Genomic DNA, 16,652 nt, shown 5'->3' on the forward strand with positions numbered 1-16,652 from the left:
AATACCGCGAGACAGGGTGGAATGAGATGCTGTGTGGGTCGTCACGCCCCGCCAGGCCAGAGGTGTTCCGGTATGAGACCGTCCTTGCTGGGTGGGTGGGCACCCACCTATATGGGAAGCACAGTGGAGCAACCAGACCGGAAATCGGAGGAAATTGCCGGGAGCCTTTGTGCCATTTTGACCTGAAAATCGGCAGCGTCTTGGGGAGCAGGGAGGATGACATTAATGTTTCATCCAGATCCATGTGCAACTGAGCATAATTGACAGTCGGCTTTATGATTAAAGGACAGGGCCACAGAAGGAAGTAGGGACAACCCAAACACGTAATACCATTCTCAACTTTATAAGAAACAAAAAAAGGAAAAACTACCAAACGTGGTGAAGTAGGACATACATGCATAGTTCTCTATTTTTATTTTTAAACCCCCCCCCATAAACTCTTCCATGTCCTACCCGCCCCTGGAAGCCACCCCCCAGGAGGGATATGGAACAGCAGTTGGCTCCATTCCTCCATCTTTCAGCCTGTCTCCTCTCTCCAATTGCAGAGTGTTCTGCCAGCCCCCACCTCCTCCACCACCCTCCCAGGAGCACACAGCCACGGTCCTGTTCTCTGTGTGACATGTATTCTCCTGCGAGCCGTGATCAGCCAAGGCTTCCATGCCGTCGTGATGAGAGCTTCACCAGCCCCGGACACAATCTCCAGCCCCCCCCTTAATAACACCTCCCCCGTCCTCTCTCTGCCACTTCTACCCCAGAGACCCTCCTTCAATGTTGAGCCACGCTGAGATGAGTCAAAACACCAGCACCCCCCCCACCCCCCCCCCCTTCTTCAGCAGCTAATCGCATCATAACCCCCCACGCTCCCTCGAGCAGTCATTCCTTCAGCAGGTGACTTGCTGCGGATGGAGATATATCCTAAAGAGCCTGTGTGTAATCAAGAGGCAAGAAGGGGTCTCAGACCAGCGAGCCGAGCCCAGACATGCCGACATAGATCAGTCGCTGCTACTTAGAAACCCCGCATTCATTTTCCGCGGATGACAAAGACTTTGAATGGGATTACTGTTTCCGCACTAGCAGGGCGAAAACGCATCACTGATAAAATCCGTAGGACTCGCTAATTATCCTGCTAAATCACTTACGGTCATTATTGATGCTTTGAAAGGCATCGTGCATTACTGCTGCCCTATGGATTCATTTATAACATTGCGTTTTTGTTTCTTGGCAGGCGGCTAGCATGCTATTAACATGATGCAGTATTTTTCACTTCTATTGGTGAAGACCTGCTGTTTTAATTTAAATGCTCGCATTCAATAAACCTGGTATGGTCATAAAACACAGGACGTTTTATGAATTTCCCTGTTTATCAGTGCCTGTAAAGCGATGTTCTATCAGCATAATGAATGTAACCCAGACGGAACAGTTTTAAGTTGATTAATATATGGTAGACACATAATTGTTGAGCATATATATGAGGGTCTTCCTTTTGACACAGCCCATTCCTGACAGCTCTTCAGCAGGTGCCTCCTGAGCCACCATTTGGACAGGAGGTGAGCCTTGCTTACTTCGCTCCAAGCTCTGTTGTCTCTGTCCGCCACCTCTGCTGGTCTCCCTCTCTGAAATGTGCTCCAATGCAGTGGAAGGGAGTGGCACATCCTTCACAGGAAGCATGCAGGGGCCAATTAGACGTCCAAGGTCAACGCTAGGTCCGGGGAGAAAAAAAAATCTACCGCTTGGTTGGGTCAACAAAAATGTAAATGTAGTCAGTTCCTTGTACAGCAAGAAAACCATGAAAAAAATGAGAGAGGTGAAAATGTGCAGCTCATTATGCTGTTGCTGTCTGTCTCAAATGTTTGAGGCTCTCGCCCTGCTCTGGGTGAGAGCGCATTGGGAATGCGCCCGCCACCGGGGGCTGTTTCTTACACTTTGGTATTAGCCAAAGTGGCGAGAGGGTGCAACAAATGGAGAAGGAGGGTGCCAGACATTCTCCAAGACAAAAACCCTTCACCCGGCTTCAGCTCTGCACTGAAACTGAGCCCGCTGAGCAAACAGCTTTTGTTTTGACAGCACAGAAAGTCGGCAACTGTCTGTATAGTTTTTGTTTAAGCTGAAAAAAGAATCATATATCCATTTAATTTGTAATTGATGTAACACAGTATAGATATGACTTCTGTACTGAAACCTGAACTCACTGATTAACATTGCAAGGACTGTAGTTGCAAAAAAGTGAGACGTAATGAGGTGTGCAAGGAACAGGTCGGTCAGGATACTTTAGACTTTTTTTTTAGGAAGCCTAAAATTAATGAAGACAGCTTTTGCTCCCCTAGATAATTAATTCTCTTTCCCGTTCAACAGAAAAGAAGTAAAGGGCAATACCTGAGAGCAAGGGAAAGGACATTGTGGGAGAAAAAAACCTGAAACCATAAAATCAAAATAATGCTACCGTGTCAATAACAGCAGCTTTGTTCAGAACATCCAGTCCTGGGCCTCTCTGGTTTTTCTCACTTCCCCTCTCCACTGAATGCTTATGGCTCTGACTCGGCAGATAACGGACAATGATGTATGAAGTGTTCAAGATCACGAAAGGGATTAATAAGGTGGACCATGGAAGGCAAGGCGCTCTAGGTCCAGTCAACAGGACTAGAGGGTACAGGTGGAAATTAATTAAAATTGAATTTCAAACCTGCTCTAGAAAGTATTCCGTCACACAGTTGTTACTGCTTGAAAGATCTTGGCAGAATCTTTTGTTGAGCCAGGACCCTTTTCGATTAAACTTGGCACAGTGAAAATATCATTTGATGTATAAAATCACCTTAATATGTTTTCTTCTGTCGTTGTTCTTTGGGCTCTCAAATGTCTCGCTCTTTTTAGCTTGAATTGAACTAACATTTTATTGCTGTATTCATCGCTGTTATTATTTTGTGTGCATGATATGTGGCACATAAACAAAGTATATCATTGCAGCGTACGTAAAATGATGCACCGAGGAGGCTGAATGTCTCTTTCTCCACTGTTAAAACTTTGTCGTGTCCTCACTGCATATGCTGTGAGTTTGGGAATACTGCAGAATTTTTGCACAGCTTTTAGAATGAGAAATGAACCACATTGTGTAAAGTGATGCCTTGACTTCAACTGTCCCTTCTCACCTATTTAATTAGGCATTCATGGAATGATAGCGCTTTTCTCCATTACATTTTTCAACACACTCGCCAGGTTCTAGTGCAACGCCCCGGGCGCTTATTTTAGCGGATTGCTGTAGGGCTGACATGCCAACCGAAAAACAATCTGTCCGCAAGATGGAGGGGAGTGGTGGCATGTATCCGTTGACAAGATGGCTATCGAGCTGCTCTGTCTGGGCTCCTGTTAATAACCCTGAGCGATGGGCGGAGATTGGGCTCATCTCGCTGCCAGAGCCCGCGGGAGGCTATCTGAAAAATCTCTGAGTGGTCCTGCAGTCCCACCGGACTCCCGGTGGTCCATCTGTGGCTCCTTTTCCGAGCCCTTATCGGGGAAGGGAGGTTAAAGATGAGAGCTGGTCTCTCTCTGCGGGGGGCTCTGGCAGGGGCGGTGTGGTCATCCATCCACAGAGAAGCGGCGGTCTCTGCCTGTCAGCCAGGTCGCCACCCGGAACGTTTCCCCCCTGGATTAACTGTGTCCCCGCCTCCAAGGGCCAGTTCAAGGTCACCTTCACGATGGATGGTGAGCTAACTCATCACTCAGGCGCACTGGAAAGATTGCAACCCCCACTGAATTGCCAGGGGTTTTCTCGACTGTATCCATGTGGCTGCGTCCCTTTCGGACCAAAATGTGCATGGAATCGTGCACAATACTCGGCAAGCAGCCTCTCACGTTGTGAGTTCGGGCTGCATTTTGACCGGTCACTATAAACCTCTTCCCTCAAATTCCGAAAGAAAATTAATCTTTGTGCTCAGCATCTGACTGTTCTCATTGCACTCATGAGGTCAGCAGTCAGTGAAAATGTTATTTTAATTGTTTTTATCTGGTATTTTGGGCATCAGATTGTGAAATGGATATAATGATCCTGTCAGATGAAAGTTAAAAATATGAAAGCAGTATGTTATGGAGCCACTCAAAGGAATAGGCTATTTGGTTATGTAAAGGTATATTTTTATACAGATGTTTTGTAACAAAAGGAGAAAATTAATCATACTTTATGTGTGGATGTGTGTGATTAAGTTATTAGGTTGAGCCGCAGTAAAAATGAAACTGATACCTCAGTCTTTGCCAGTCCAGTGGGGCTCACATAAAGCTATGCATGGCGAATGGAGAAAAGGGAAGATCTAATGGCCCCTCAGGGTGCAAACAGCAGGAATCCCATGGACTTCCTGGAGGTCCTTCCCTCAGGACTCCAGGCAAACAACATGATTAATATATTTATATTTAATTGTAATGTATCGTAATATAATACAGCCGCAGTGAACTGAAAGCACCTAGCTGCTTAAACTAGGTGAAATAATTCAGCTTTAATTGCATAAAGTTCAGATTTTTTGTATTTATTTTAATTCCTTACTACTAACATTCTTTATGAGGGTAGGAGTTGTTTGAAATTCTACAGGTCTCCTACACTTCCTGGTAGCAGTAATCTATGGTGAGATTTGAGAGAAGCACTTTTTTCTCTCTTGTGCTGTGAAACAAAAAGGCTCAGTTGTCACGTATCTTGTTAGTGGCAAGTATTGCCTTATTAACAGCGATCCTTAACCAGGTCTTTTGTTTCGCTAAAGTACCTGAGAGGTTGTGATGCTTTGAGATCTATATATTATTTTTAGGAGAGGGAAAAAACACCCTCTTCTGTAGGAAATAGGGTTGACACAAACGCAGGCACTCAGCCATACACGTTGCTGTGATGCATTTCCTCCTCTAATGAACAGCCACTCGCCTATTCGTCATGGGACATTCTTGCAAACGAGTGTACAGTCTTTAAACTTGATCCACAAGGCCAGTTTAATTGGCAATAATTAATCCCTACGTACTTTGTCTGACGTGGCTCCATCTGTGTCACTGTGGCCTTGGGTTAAAAAAAAAGGTGGGAGATGAAAATGGCATACCCTCTCTGACTCGCCCCCCTTCGCCGTGTTTCCAGTGGTGTCCAAAGAAGCGTGGCCTTGTTTAATCTTCCCGGCATTAATCTCCTGTAATGGAACAATCATTTTCGCTCATGAGCCCCGTTTTCAAGGTGCTTTGCTTAATTGACTGTGGTTAACTGAAAGGCTGCCTTTTAACATCGCTAAACAGAGCTGTGCTCTGCGGTGCTCGTGTAAAAAGCCCTTCTGTTGGTTGAGTTCGGGGGGGGGGGGGGGGTTTGGTGCCCAAACCCCCAGCAAAGGTGTGGCGCCTCCCAGTAGCTGACCGTACCACTGTTCGGAAAGGATGCTGCTTTTTTGCGAAAGCGCACTGCGTTTGCTTGATCCCGTGCCATGTTTAGGAGCCTGGCAGATGTCCACTGCAGAGACCGGAGGGGCTTTCGGGGGGGTGTGCGGGTGGGGTGGGGGGGATCAGAGAGGGAAGTGCTTCACCAGCAAGAATGCTAATCTTCTCAGGTGTCTTCCCAGCCCTGTGCTGGCATGTGAATATGAATGTATCCTCTCATGCCAGCTACTAGGGGCATGTATTCCGCCACGAGGGCGATGCATAATGTACTTTCTGATCTTAATTGTAGTGGATGAATCCTTTAACATATTTTAGAATATTTTATGAAAGGTACAATACCAGTCTGACTTTGCCTTTGGAAAAAAATGAAAGATTTACCAAGAACTACACAAAGATGAATGAATAAATAAGAATATTAGAAGTGCTATGAATTATCCGGGGACTGCGATGAGCTGCCTTTGAAGACCAGGGAATAAAGTCAGTCCACATAATTAATTTAAGTCAAGAACAAAGGAAGGAGAGGAATGCAATGGCACATATTCCCATTGTTTTATAAGCAGGAGCAGGTTGTCAAATATCTGCATGTCGGCGGAAAATGACGTGTGGCTTTTTTCCTCATTAGGTTTTTGTGGGAGGAATGCGTTCTGCTCGGGCTCAGACTTGACAGTCGGGATATTACCGAAGGTGACCATGTGTACTGAGATGGAGCGCTGTGGAAGTGGATGTCTCTCTGCTGCGCTGTTCATTTAGCCCCCTCTCTGAAATGGGATAGATGGGTGGGGTGGGTGACACACACTTTCGCACATGCACACACATACACATGCAATTTTTGGCTCGTGAAAGGCCCACCAAACAAGCAGAAACTCAGGATTTTAGATGTCTTTGATATATTTGGATATATATATTTTGGTAAGGAAAATGTGGTGGATATGGATTAACTACGTAGCTGTATTAATGGAAATTATGCTAAATGGAATTGAGCTCATCCTGGGCAAGCCATCTGCCAAGCAAATCATTCCTTATGCATTCTATTCACTACAGAAAGTCATTTGGACAGTATGGCCATTGGAGTTTCTCAGAAAACCTATCCATTTGCTTCAAAAAATTACGGCAGCTTTATATTTGTAATAGACAATGAATGTAATCAAATTGCCATGTTATGTGGCTAATAAGACAATCATGTTGCTCCCCAAATCTGTAAACAAACTATACTGTAATTTTTAGGATGACAGTTTTCCTCTGAATGCTGCCTTTGCATTGTGGTTTAGTGTTGCTTTTGATCATGGAGTTCAGTACTTTTGTAATGTTTATAATTCAACGCAAGTGTCAACTGGCCACAACAGTACATGTCTCTCTTCACTCTGTGAGGATTCTGAAGCATGCAGTGAGCAGGAGTGATATTAAACAGCCTCCCATGACTTCCCTCGTGGCAGAATTATTGTGCCCACCAGGCTTGAATAAGCAAACACATGAATATTCAAAAAGGCAATTTCTGATTCATCCTCCCCACCTTTATGCCGTGCTCACAGGTGATAAAAAAAGCGTTGCCATGCACGACGAAAAACCGGCTTCACATCAGCATGCGCGACACGTGTCCGCGGCAAAGCCGCAGACGAGAGCCAGTGAACTGCGCGGCGCGGTGGCCGCCCGCGCACGCGCCTCTGCCTTCGTTTCATTTTCGGGGGGTTTGGCGTGTCGGATGGAGGCGGCGGCATGACCCCAGAAATGGCACCCCAGGGCTCAAAGAGACGGCGCGAACGCATCCAGACCGGCGGAGCCGAGCGCTGAGTTCAGGGAAGTCACGGAACACGCTGTGCTGAAGGCCTGCCTGAACACTACATAAAGCACCTGCCAGCGATGACAAATCACCAGTAATCTGCCGCAGAACATTTCCAAGGGAAGGCACAGAAAGAATATTACCATCATTTTAGACTTCAAAAGAGGGGCTGTCTCCCATCGCCCATCTTTATTTTGATGGATTTGACTAAGGAGGTAGCAGCTCGGCAGCATTACACAGCCGGGGCTGAGAGCTGACACGGGCTTCCTTTATCCTCCTCAAAAATGCCCCCTTTTCTACTGCCATTTCAAAACATCTGTAATGTCTTTATTCACCTCGGGCCCAATTTAAGTTGTCTCAAATGTTAGCTAGCGGGCAGGAAACTTACCTGCGTGGTGGTCGATTTTTACAAAAACGTGACAAAATGCATCAAAGCCATAAAGGATCGGACTCCTTTTCCATGTAGTGATGGGTCAGATAGGCATGTCTTACAGTGAACAGCTGGAACTTTTAATTACTGAGCGTTGACTTACTGTGCGCAAATCTTCCATTCAGGGCTGTTTTCGCGGGGTGCTGTGTACCCGCCGTTTCACTCCTGTTTAAAGTGAGAAGCCGTTCCTGTCTGCGAACAATAAGTAGGCAACGGCGAAATAGAGCAGAGTCGGAACCCTCCGGGGAAGCTGTCTAAGTGCTTGAAATTAATTCCACTTCCGCAGCGGCTGTTCTTTAATGTATCTTATATCCATCGTAACAAAGAGGGTTCCGAGCACATTAATGTGGGAGTGAAGCAATTAAGGGCTCAGAAGTTTGGGGAGCGCTTTGAACTCGGTGATGGAGGAGACGGCGTCCCCGCTAAATGAAAAGCGGATCGGAGTTTTGTATTAGCGCCGTTCCGAGCAGTCTCCCCGCAGCTGCTGCCCTCCGTGTTTACATCTCCTGGCTGGGACGTCCCCAGGAGACTTGTCAATCAGTCGCGCCATTCTCTGTCTGCCGGAGCAGCTCTTGTGGGGGGGAGTTCTGCATCAGAGTGACTGACTGAAGAACAGCGTGTTGGATTAGAATACTGTTTAGGCAAAGGAAATTTCGTAGTGCAAGGAATGCATTTAACAATCACAAACTTTTTTTCCCTATCTCGTCTCAAGGACAGTGGAAGGAAGAGATGAAACAGGACACTGAGGAGAACGCTGAGGGCCAGAATGAACTAAAGTTTTCGAGACGCTCGATTGTGCTGTTAGCGGTGCGGCGCGGCACGATTTCAAACAGCGAAAGAGAAGTGCATATGCTTGTCAAATGCAGCTGAAGTTCAGCGGTGGGGAGAAATAAGAGAGTGGGGAGCTGTAGATGCATCGGCACCTGCTGTGGGATGTATGCTACCATCTCCAGGTTGCTTGTTTAACCTTCATCCTCTTAGCTGATGTGTGCCAGCTCTGCCTCCTACATAACAGCTGCTGAGCAGTTTTGTCTGTGACTGCTAACTGAGCAGCTTGTATGCATGAAAACCTCATCACCCTTTTGGAGATCAGCTTTTTTCCCTCTTTTTCTTTCTTTAGCATTCAGAAAGTTCATGGCTGATGCAACGCTTGCCGGGATCGTGGAATTTCTGAGATGTCAGTCATTTCGAAAATGTCAGTTCCTCCCAGGTTGTGAGTGGAATTGGTAGCCACCTCATTGACACCACCCTATTATTTATTTTCCCGGTGTGTACCCTTAAATTTGATTAAGATTTAAATGTGACATTTACATTTGAGTTTAAATTTGATACATTAACCAGTTATTCAGATGGAAATTTTAGCACAGCAATCGAGGATTAGTGACATCCTTTGGGGCACAGTGGCAGTGGCCCACTGAATCGAAGTGAATCAAAGAATCAAACCTGCAGGTACAAACCCCTGGGGTACATGCACAGTCCCCTTTAATGATTACACCCAATGAGACCAGGACATGCCATCACGCTCTTGGGGGAACTCATTTTCAGACGCTACCACTGAAAGTATCATATCTGCATGAACAAGTGTTTTACATATTATGTGTATTTTACGAAAAACATACTTCAGCATACTTTTTAAAGCTATCCCTGTTGATTTGAATTATAACCTGAGCCTGAGGGTCCCTATTCGCCTGTTGTGCTGTTAAAGTCCTATGAAGTGGGTTTCATCAGGGTTTCATCATTGGATGGTTATGCCAGTTCCATTTAGTCTGACTAGTTCTCCAAGCAAATTCATTTTTTACGAGTGATATGCATATTAACAAAATGCTGTTAATTGACATCCCATTTAAGGAGACGTTAACAATATAATTTAAGCATTGATACAGCATATGATTTAATGTATAGAACCAGTCTGATATTACTTCATTTCTGTCAGTTCACAGGTCTGCTAAAGTGCTAGAGGAGAGGAGTGTATAATTGTATTGAAGTGGCTTTATCATACTGAGCCTGATTTTGTAAGTTTTTTCTTTCAGTGGTCGTGTTTTTAGGATGCTGTTTTTAACTTTTGAGCACCTCTCGATTCCCATTAGAAGCAGTATAATTTCCCGCTATTATTTTTCTTATGTAAATTTGCTTTTGAAAGTCAAATAAGTGAATGTGGTTATAAACTACCTGTCAGGTCTTTGCACTGAGCCGGATTCATCCCTTCAGACACCAGAGTATAAAATGTCCTTCTAAATACCCTTTTTGAAAAGACTGTCTGTTCTCCCTATCGGTATTTAGGTTTTATTTACTCCTGTCTGTCTGTGGATTTCTGTGCTGTGATTTTGCAGGAGAATGGCTCATTCCCCCCACCCCCGCTACATCATGGAAGTTATGCACCAAATGAAGGTGTCAGAGCCAATCAGTTCCGCACTGTGTCCTCAACAGAAGTGACAGATTATTAACATTCCTTAAAGTTATACAAAGCGTCACACTGCACATCATTAATTTGATAAAGAAGGGACCTGCAATCTCACCATAGGCATTCAGCGCAAACAATTAGGCCCGGCTAAATAAGTGTCCTATTTTTAAACTGGTAAGTGATGGCAGTGAAGGCATAACTCCTTCAGGGAGGGGCAAAGGGTGCCTTGGGGAGTAACACTTTTCTTATCGTGAGATACGCCTCCTATAATTTCCATGCCAAACGATGTGGGACTATAACATGATTCTGGCTGGCTGCATTAGATGACAGCATTGTATTTTGTTTGTAATGGGACCTTTTTGTTTTTAATGGGGCGGTTTAAAGAGGCTGCCTTTTTCCCAACTGCTGAGCTAGACATTACTTGCATTTTCTTGTACTGACTTGTCTAAGAGACATTCACAGAGCCTTACAGGGCCCTGACCATCACTAACGCCGCGTGTAAAGGTTAAAACCACATTGATTCCGCAAAACTAACACCACATTCTGGCCATGTCTCAATGCCTTTTCCTGAATTTGCAAACACAAATAGATGGGCAAAGGTCAGGCTTCATTTCTTGTTATGCCTCCACACTCACAAAACACTGTAGTTCCAATCTTCCGTGGGCGCAGCAAACAGACATGTCACCTCCCCCCTGGGGTGTATATCCAATCAGGGGCTTCAGTCCCCTCCCTCCCTTCCCCTTGATGGCCCTATCGCTGTGTTGAGTAATGAATCACCCATAATAGTTGTGACTCCTGCTCATTTGAAGAAGAGTAATGCGTCACGTGTGTTCTGTAGCGGGGGCACCTTTGTCGTTGCGGCGGGTTGCGTCTGAATGAATGTTCCAGAAGGACCTGCTCCTCTCTGTACCCAGTAGAGAGCACGTCAGGGGGTGCACATTAGAGATCGACGGGGAGGAGCTGAGGTTGTTTCCTGCAGCCGAAACTTCATCTCAGAGGTACCAGGCTGTTCTAAATGAGGGAAAATGAATGTCCGCTCCTCCAATTTCCAAGCTGATAGGACTAGCGCAGGTGCCAGCTCTGTGTTTTCTATTGGTTTTAATGATAGAGATGAAACTTTGATACAGTAACTCTGATCCTCCGTTCCAATGGAGAGTAACTCCACTTTCTAGGTCACTGACTCACCGTGTTATATTTGCGTCCCTTATAAAACGCTGCTTATTGCGCCGAAAGGACGTTGATGGAAATTTGAGGGGAAAACGAGGCTTTAACCCCATTAGACAAGGCCAAGGAAGCTATTCAGTCCTGGAGCTCTCCATGCCCGGAAACTATCAGAGCGAATTGAACCATCTCTGCGCGCTGTGGAGTCAGCGACGGTTGCGAAGGGCTGGAAGTGGAAGTAGGTTTCTGTCTCAGGTGTCAAAAATAGTCAAACAGACACACATTCAATTACTTGGAAAATCTCATCACGTCGGAATTTAAGTGGATCACGTGGCGCTGGTTGGCGCGTGACTCCAGGCGAGGTTTAATGGAGAGAAAATGAAGGTGTTCCATCTGTGGGAGCGTGCACGCGGCCGGCGCATGGCGTTATGAAATTAAAAGGGTCCGCCGCTCGGCTCATCAGCTTCTTTCTCCCTCGGAGACAATTGGGCAAGTCGCGTTATTGATTGCGCATCTCCTAACGGCGACTCAAATCAGTTTAAAGCCGATTTGAAAAGATCATCATTCATCACGCGGTATCAACCGATATCAGCCCGGCGGAGAGGCAATAAAGAGGCCGGGCCGCGGGAACAAAGGGAGAGAGCACGCGTGTGCGGGAGAACCGGAGATGGACGTGTGCTCACGGACAGCAGCTGCGCTGACGGAGGGGGATTCATCTGCGATGCAGCGTGCGCCTGCGAGATCCCGAGATTCAGATGTTTGCACAGCGCGCGGGTCAATAGATCAGCGCCCCGGTGACGCCGTCCTTTAACACGGGCTGCTGTTTACCGCCTGATCTGCCAATCATTCACGCCGCTCCGAAAGGCCAGAACATATGTAAGGAGGAAATAAAATCACTTTGGCAATCAAACCTGACAGGTAATACAAGATGGAACCAGGTGCAATGAAAAAAAATAGGCCTCACGTTCGAACGGAAGCGTGGGAGGAGAGGCCTTGTTCTTTGTTTATCCACCCCGACATGGAGGTCCTTTGCCATGCCAGACTAAAGACCTTAAAAATGGTACCCATTGATCTCTGCATGAAAGTGATGGATTGTGGGTAATGGCCCATCGATAGACTGGTATCTCCTCCAGGGTCCAGTGGTACCTCAAGATGTCAGCTGTTCATGCCTCAGAAATTGCGATAAGATCTGACCAGCTGATTCAGACAGGACTCCTTCCGTACCTTATCAGATCCAGTTTTTCCCTTTGAGTCCCGGTGGTTCAACCACATTCATTGTTTTAATGTTTCAACTCATTATATGTACAGAGAAACGGAAGCCAGCTGCACTGCAGTTTTTCACGGTTCGTGTCATCTACAAAATTGTCATCAAATGAGTCGATGAACAGACAAGGGCAGGCCTTTGCCTGTGCGAGGATACATCTGTCCTTTAGCATATTGGACCACATACCGAATGAGCCAAGATAACCTGCAGCTAATCTGGTCTGGGACCTGTTCATCCCTCCCCTCGGCAGGCGCGTCGCTGAAACCCGCCGCACTGGGAAATGTGAGGCTGAATAAGTCATTATAAAGATTCTCGGTCAGCATCCGTCTCAGTGATTAAGTAGACGACATGCGCGACGGCTCCTGTCGCCCGAGCCCGGCGGCGGGGGGTTTGGGTCAGCGCCCCGTGCACCAGGCCTTTCTCTACCTCGACAGCTTGAGCTCCCCGAATCCGGGGGATGGCACGCGTCCTGGTCGGCCTGCACTTGGCCGACAGCCTCGACAGACGGGGGGGATGCGCAGTTGACAGGCAAGACTGGAAGAGATACTGTACGGGCTGCCTTCCGGTCAAATCCTCAGCTGTGCACCGCACATTCTCATGAATCTCATCAGCTCGCATGACTGTGTATGCATTGGTTGCATTATTGGAGTTATTCTGGCTTTTGAGTGCTAACTGACCTTTAATCCATGTTTAATTCTCTCAGATTTCTGAGCACATTTTCAAGAACAGGTTTTGGCTTGGGTATCTCTGTTTCGTCTGTAATTGTTTTTGATTCATCTACTACATCTGTTACAGTTGGAAATGGTGAACAAAAAGAGTAATCAAAGGTCATCAAAAAGATTTGCAAACTGTTGAGCAACAAACAACAGACAATAATGTATATTTATATTTATATACTATATAAATATATATATATGCTGAAATAAATGTAAATATGCACAAATTTAAATGTACTGTCCACATTTAACTTCACAGTATACAGTGTACATAAATATAGTGTATATTTATAGTGTAATTATTTAATGTGAGCATGTTTTTCATCAGTATTCATGAAGATTCTCTCTCCTTTTTTGCCAAACTTACTATCAGTTCATCTCCCTATAATATTTATATACTATAGGCCAGAGGCTGTTATGCATGTGTAACTGATCTTTCACTGCATAACACTGCATCACTCTGCAGTAGTATCCTTTGGTACAGTTGAAATATTAAGTTAATATTTTACAGGTTGGTGCGCGTACTATACAGCTTATAAAGGCACGAATGCAGTCCCACCCAGATATTTTTGCGGATGAGAAATTGTTTTACCAACACCATTTATGAGAGTAATTTCCCATGATGCAGTGTGATCTCATTAATTAAATGATATTTTTTTGGTTCATATAACTTGTAAATGATGATTTTATGTTTTAATCCTTGCACACTTGAACAACACTTTCCCTAATTAAATCCTTAATCTTTCTCCCGCTTGGCACACATCCATGCGGTGTTCAGTCTTGCACTTTGTCTTGGGTCTGCTGGCATGGTATTTGTCACCAGTGACAGGCAGTGCTGGAGTATACAGCCTCAGTGATCTTACCTCACTCTGTAAAAACTTCACTTCTTTGACTGGATCTTTTTCTCCTTCTTATCATATAAAGTGTAGTAGCTTGTTTCCCATAACACGTTGCAAACTCTTCTGGAATGTGCTGCAGAGTCTTTATATATATTTTGTACAGTATTTAATGCACATTGTAAATATTCAGTCAAATCAATCTATTTTATTATATCATTCATATCACTTACATCATTTATATCATAGCAATAATGCAATATGCTAATATACTTTAAGTACAGTGTTTCTGCAGGGCATATCATTAACTATGTGCATGGAATGCCATCTGTGAAGGAGTGCTTTAACAAAGAAAACTTGATTGGTTGATTGATTTATTGGAATTTAGAGTTTTTTGCTTTGAGGACTGGTTTGTGTGGAAAAACCGATTTTTTTTGGATTACAAAATACCTTTACCAATTGATAGGCAGATGGTCCTGTGTGTGCGTGCATGTGCTTGTGCTTGTATGAGTTTTGTTTTGCATAATTCCGATGGTATTCTGTGACATCTGTACTTGAATGGAGTCTGCATTACAGAGAGAGAGATTAGCCAGTGGCCATCTTGTTCGTAGCTGTGAAAGATTTTGGCAAGTCCAATGGGGACAAGGTGTCATGCAGTATAAGCACCGAGTGGGAGCTAGAAATACAGTTCCGTCCTGACATGTCTGTAAAAAAAGGACTCAAAAGTGTTCATAAATTATTACTGTCATGAACAAAGCGTAACTAAAAATGAAAAGTCTTTCCAGAGGGTGATGTCATTTGCAGTCAAGTTTTGGATTATTAAATATTTATTGTGAAATGCCTGGCACTATATAGGATGCTGTAGACAAAACAAACAGGGGGTTAGAATGCAGTCACAAATCGAAATTGCAAAGTGAATGTCTGTCTGACATTATAAATATCAGACTGGTTTATTGTACATATTAAATGTGAAGAGGTTGTCCATGGAGTTTAAGAAACTTGAGTTTTATGTTCTTTTATTCCTCCCCTGGCTGTATTGCACATAAAGATGAAAACAAAAACAAAGTTTGGAATGTGAAGGGACTTCATTAGTCAAACCTCTGAGCAATTTGTCTTGTAACAGATCTAAGCAATTGTTACTTTACTGTTATTTACGATGTGTGCAAGTGTGTGTGTTAAGCACAGTTATGTCCCAATTCATAATGATGTGTAGGAGATGGCAAAAGTAACACACTGTTTAGCTTGTCATACACAATTGATAAACTCCCTTGTGAATACACTGAATGACATCTTAAATCAACGTGTACAGATTACATGGCCAAACATCATACTCCATTTGATTCAAAAGACCAGTAATGCAGCAATGTACTGTTCTTAGGTGGTGGTATGGAGTTGTGGTTCGTATATTGTTTTGTAACCAGGAGGTTTTATGTTCAAAGTCCACATGGGATATTGCTGTTGAACTCTTTGGTATGATAATTTACTGCTCTTGAATTTCTTCACTATATTCAGCTCCAGTCAAATTGATAACATGTAAACTATATATGTTTTCCAAAGAAGTAAATATTGTTTGTAATAGTATGTTACATATTGTAATAGTATGTTACATACACAGGTGCAGCTATTTTCTGTTGTCTGGTGGGGACAGAAATCACCATCACCAATGGGGTTTGCTGGTGAAGGGGCATGATTTAGTAACCTCAAGGCATGTTTTCAAATATCTAAAAGACCATTTGGTGTAACAGTACATATCTTTCTGTCACTTTTTCAAACATTTGTTTCACTGTTTGTCGCAAAGGTAAACACCAGCAGAATTGTTATCATCAAAATGTTCAGTCTGGTACAGTTAGTAGCGCTTTTAAAGCGGGGGAGAAATCTGCAGAACATTATAAATGATGTGATGTTTCGGATGTGTGTTTGATAGCTGTGCTTAGTCAGCCAGTAATTCTTCTGTCCTGACTGGTCTCTAATGAAATGTGCCTGGTAAAATTCAACTCTGGCCTCTGCGGTGACAAATTGGAGGGCGCCATTTTGAAATGCAGTGCCGTATAAAATACCCATCAGACCTCTCTGAAGTCCATAATGATGGGGCTGAGGGTCACTGAGACATTCTGGTGCTGAGATTCATTGGTACCCTGGGGTGGGCCGTCTGCCTCTTGCCATTTTGTTTTTCTGTCTGTTTTCATTGAAGCTCACATTTGGTCTAATCTCAGAGTGTTTTTGTTCTGTAATTTTGATTAAGGACATAAAGAATTGATACCTTCTGAGTTACCCATTTTTTAACGCTACTAAGATGTTGAGATTTTGTCAAATAAAATGAACACAGATGATGTTAAATGAACACAAATGAATGTAAATAATGGATAATATATTTTGAATTTTTAAAATGAATCATCTTAGGGCGATAAATTTCAGGCAGTGTGAAAATTAAATATTGAGTATGGAAAATAGCCAAATTCACAGTTTATCGGAATGTTTTACGTTATGAGTAATGACAGCTGATAAAGGTAAATATACTCTTGATACTACAAGTGCTGGATTTAGCTCTTTACAAATGATCTTAATATAGAAATAAAGGAGGAATACAGATACAGAACAAGCAACATTAGTTCTTACTGCTCTAAATTGATTATTAAATAGTTCCCACCATGCATTAACCAAAACTATTTTTGTACCAGCAAA

The 16,652-nt window shown here is 44.0% G+C and overlaps 1 protein-coding gene across 1 annotated transcript in view; it reads left to right on the forward strand.

The window, feature by feature from the left end:
* LOC118788161 (cytosolic carboxypeptidase 4) overlaps positions 1 to 16,652 on the forward strand; it is a 120,610-nt gene that overhangs the window by 59,728 nt on the left and 44,230 nt on the right. The window lies entirely within an intron of this gene.

This window comes from Megalops cyprinoides, chromosome 13, assembly GCF_013368585.1.
Source record: "Megalops cyprinoides isolate fMegCyp1 chromosome 13, fMegCyp1.pri, whole genome shotgun sequence".
Classification (NCBI taxonomy): Eukaryota; Metazoa; Chordata; class Actinopteri; order Elopiformes; family Megalopidae; genus Megalops; species Megalops cyprinoides.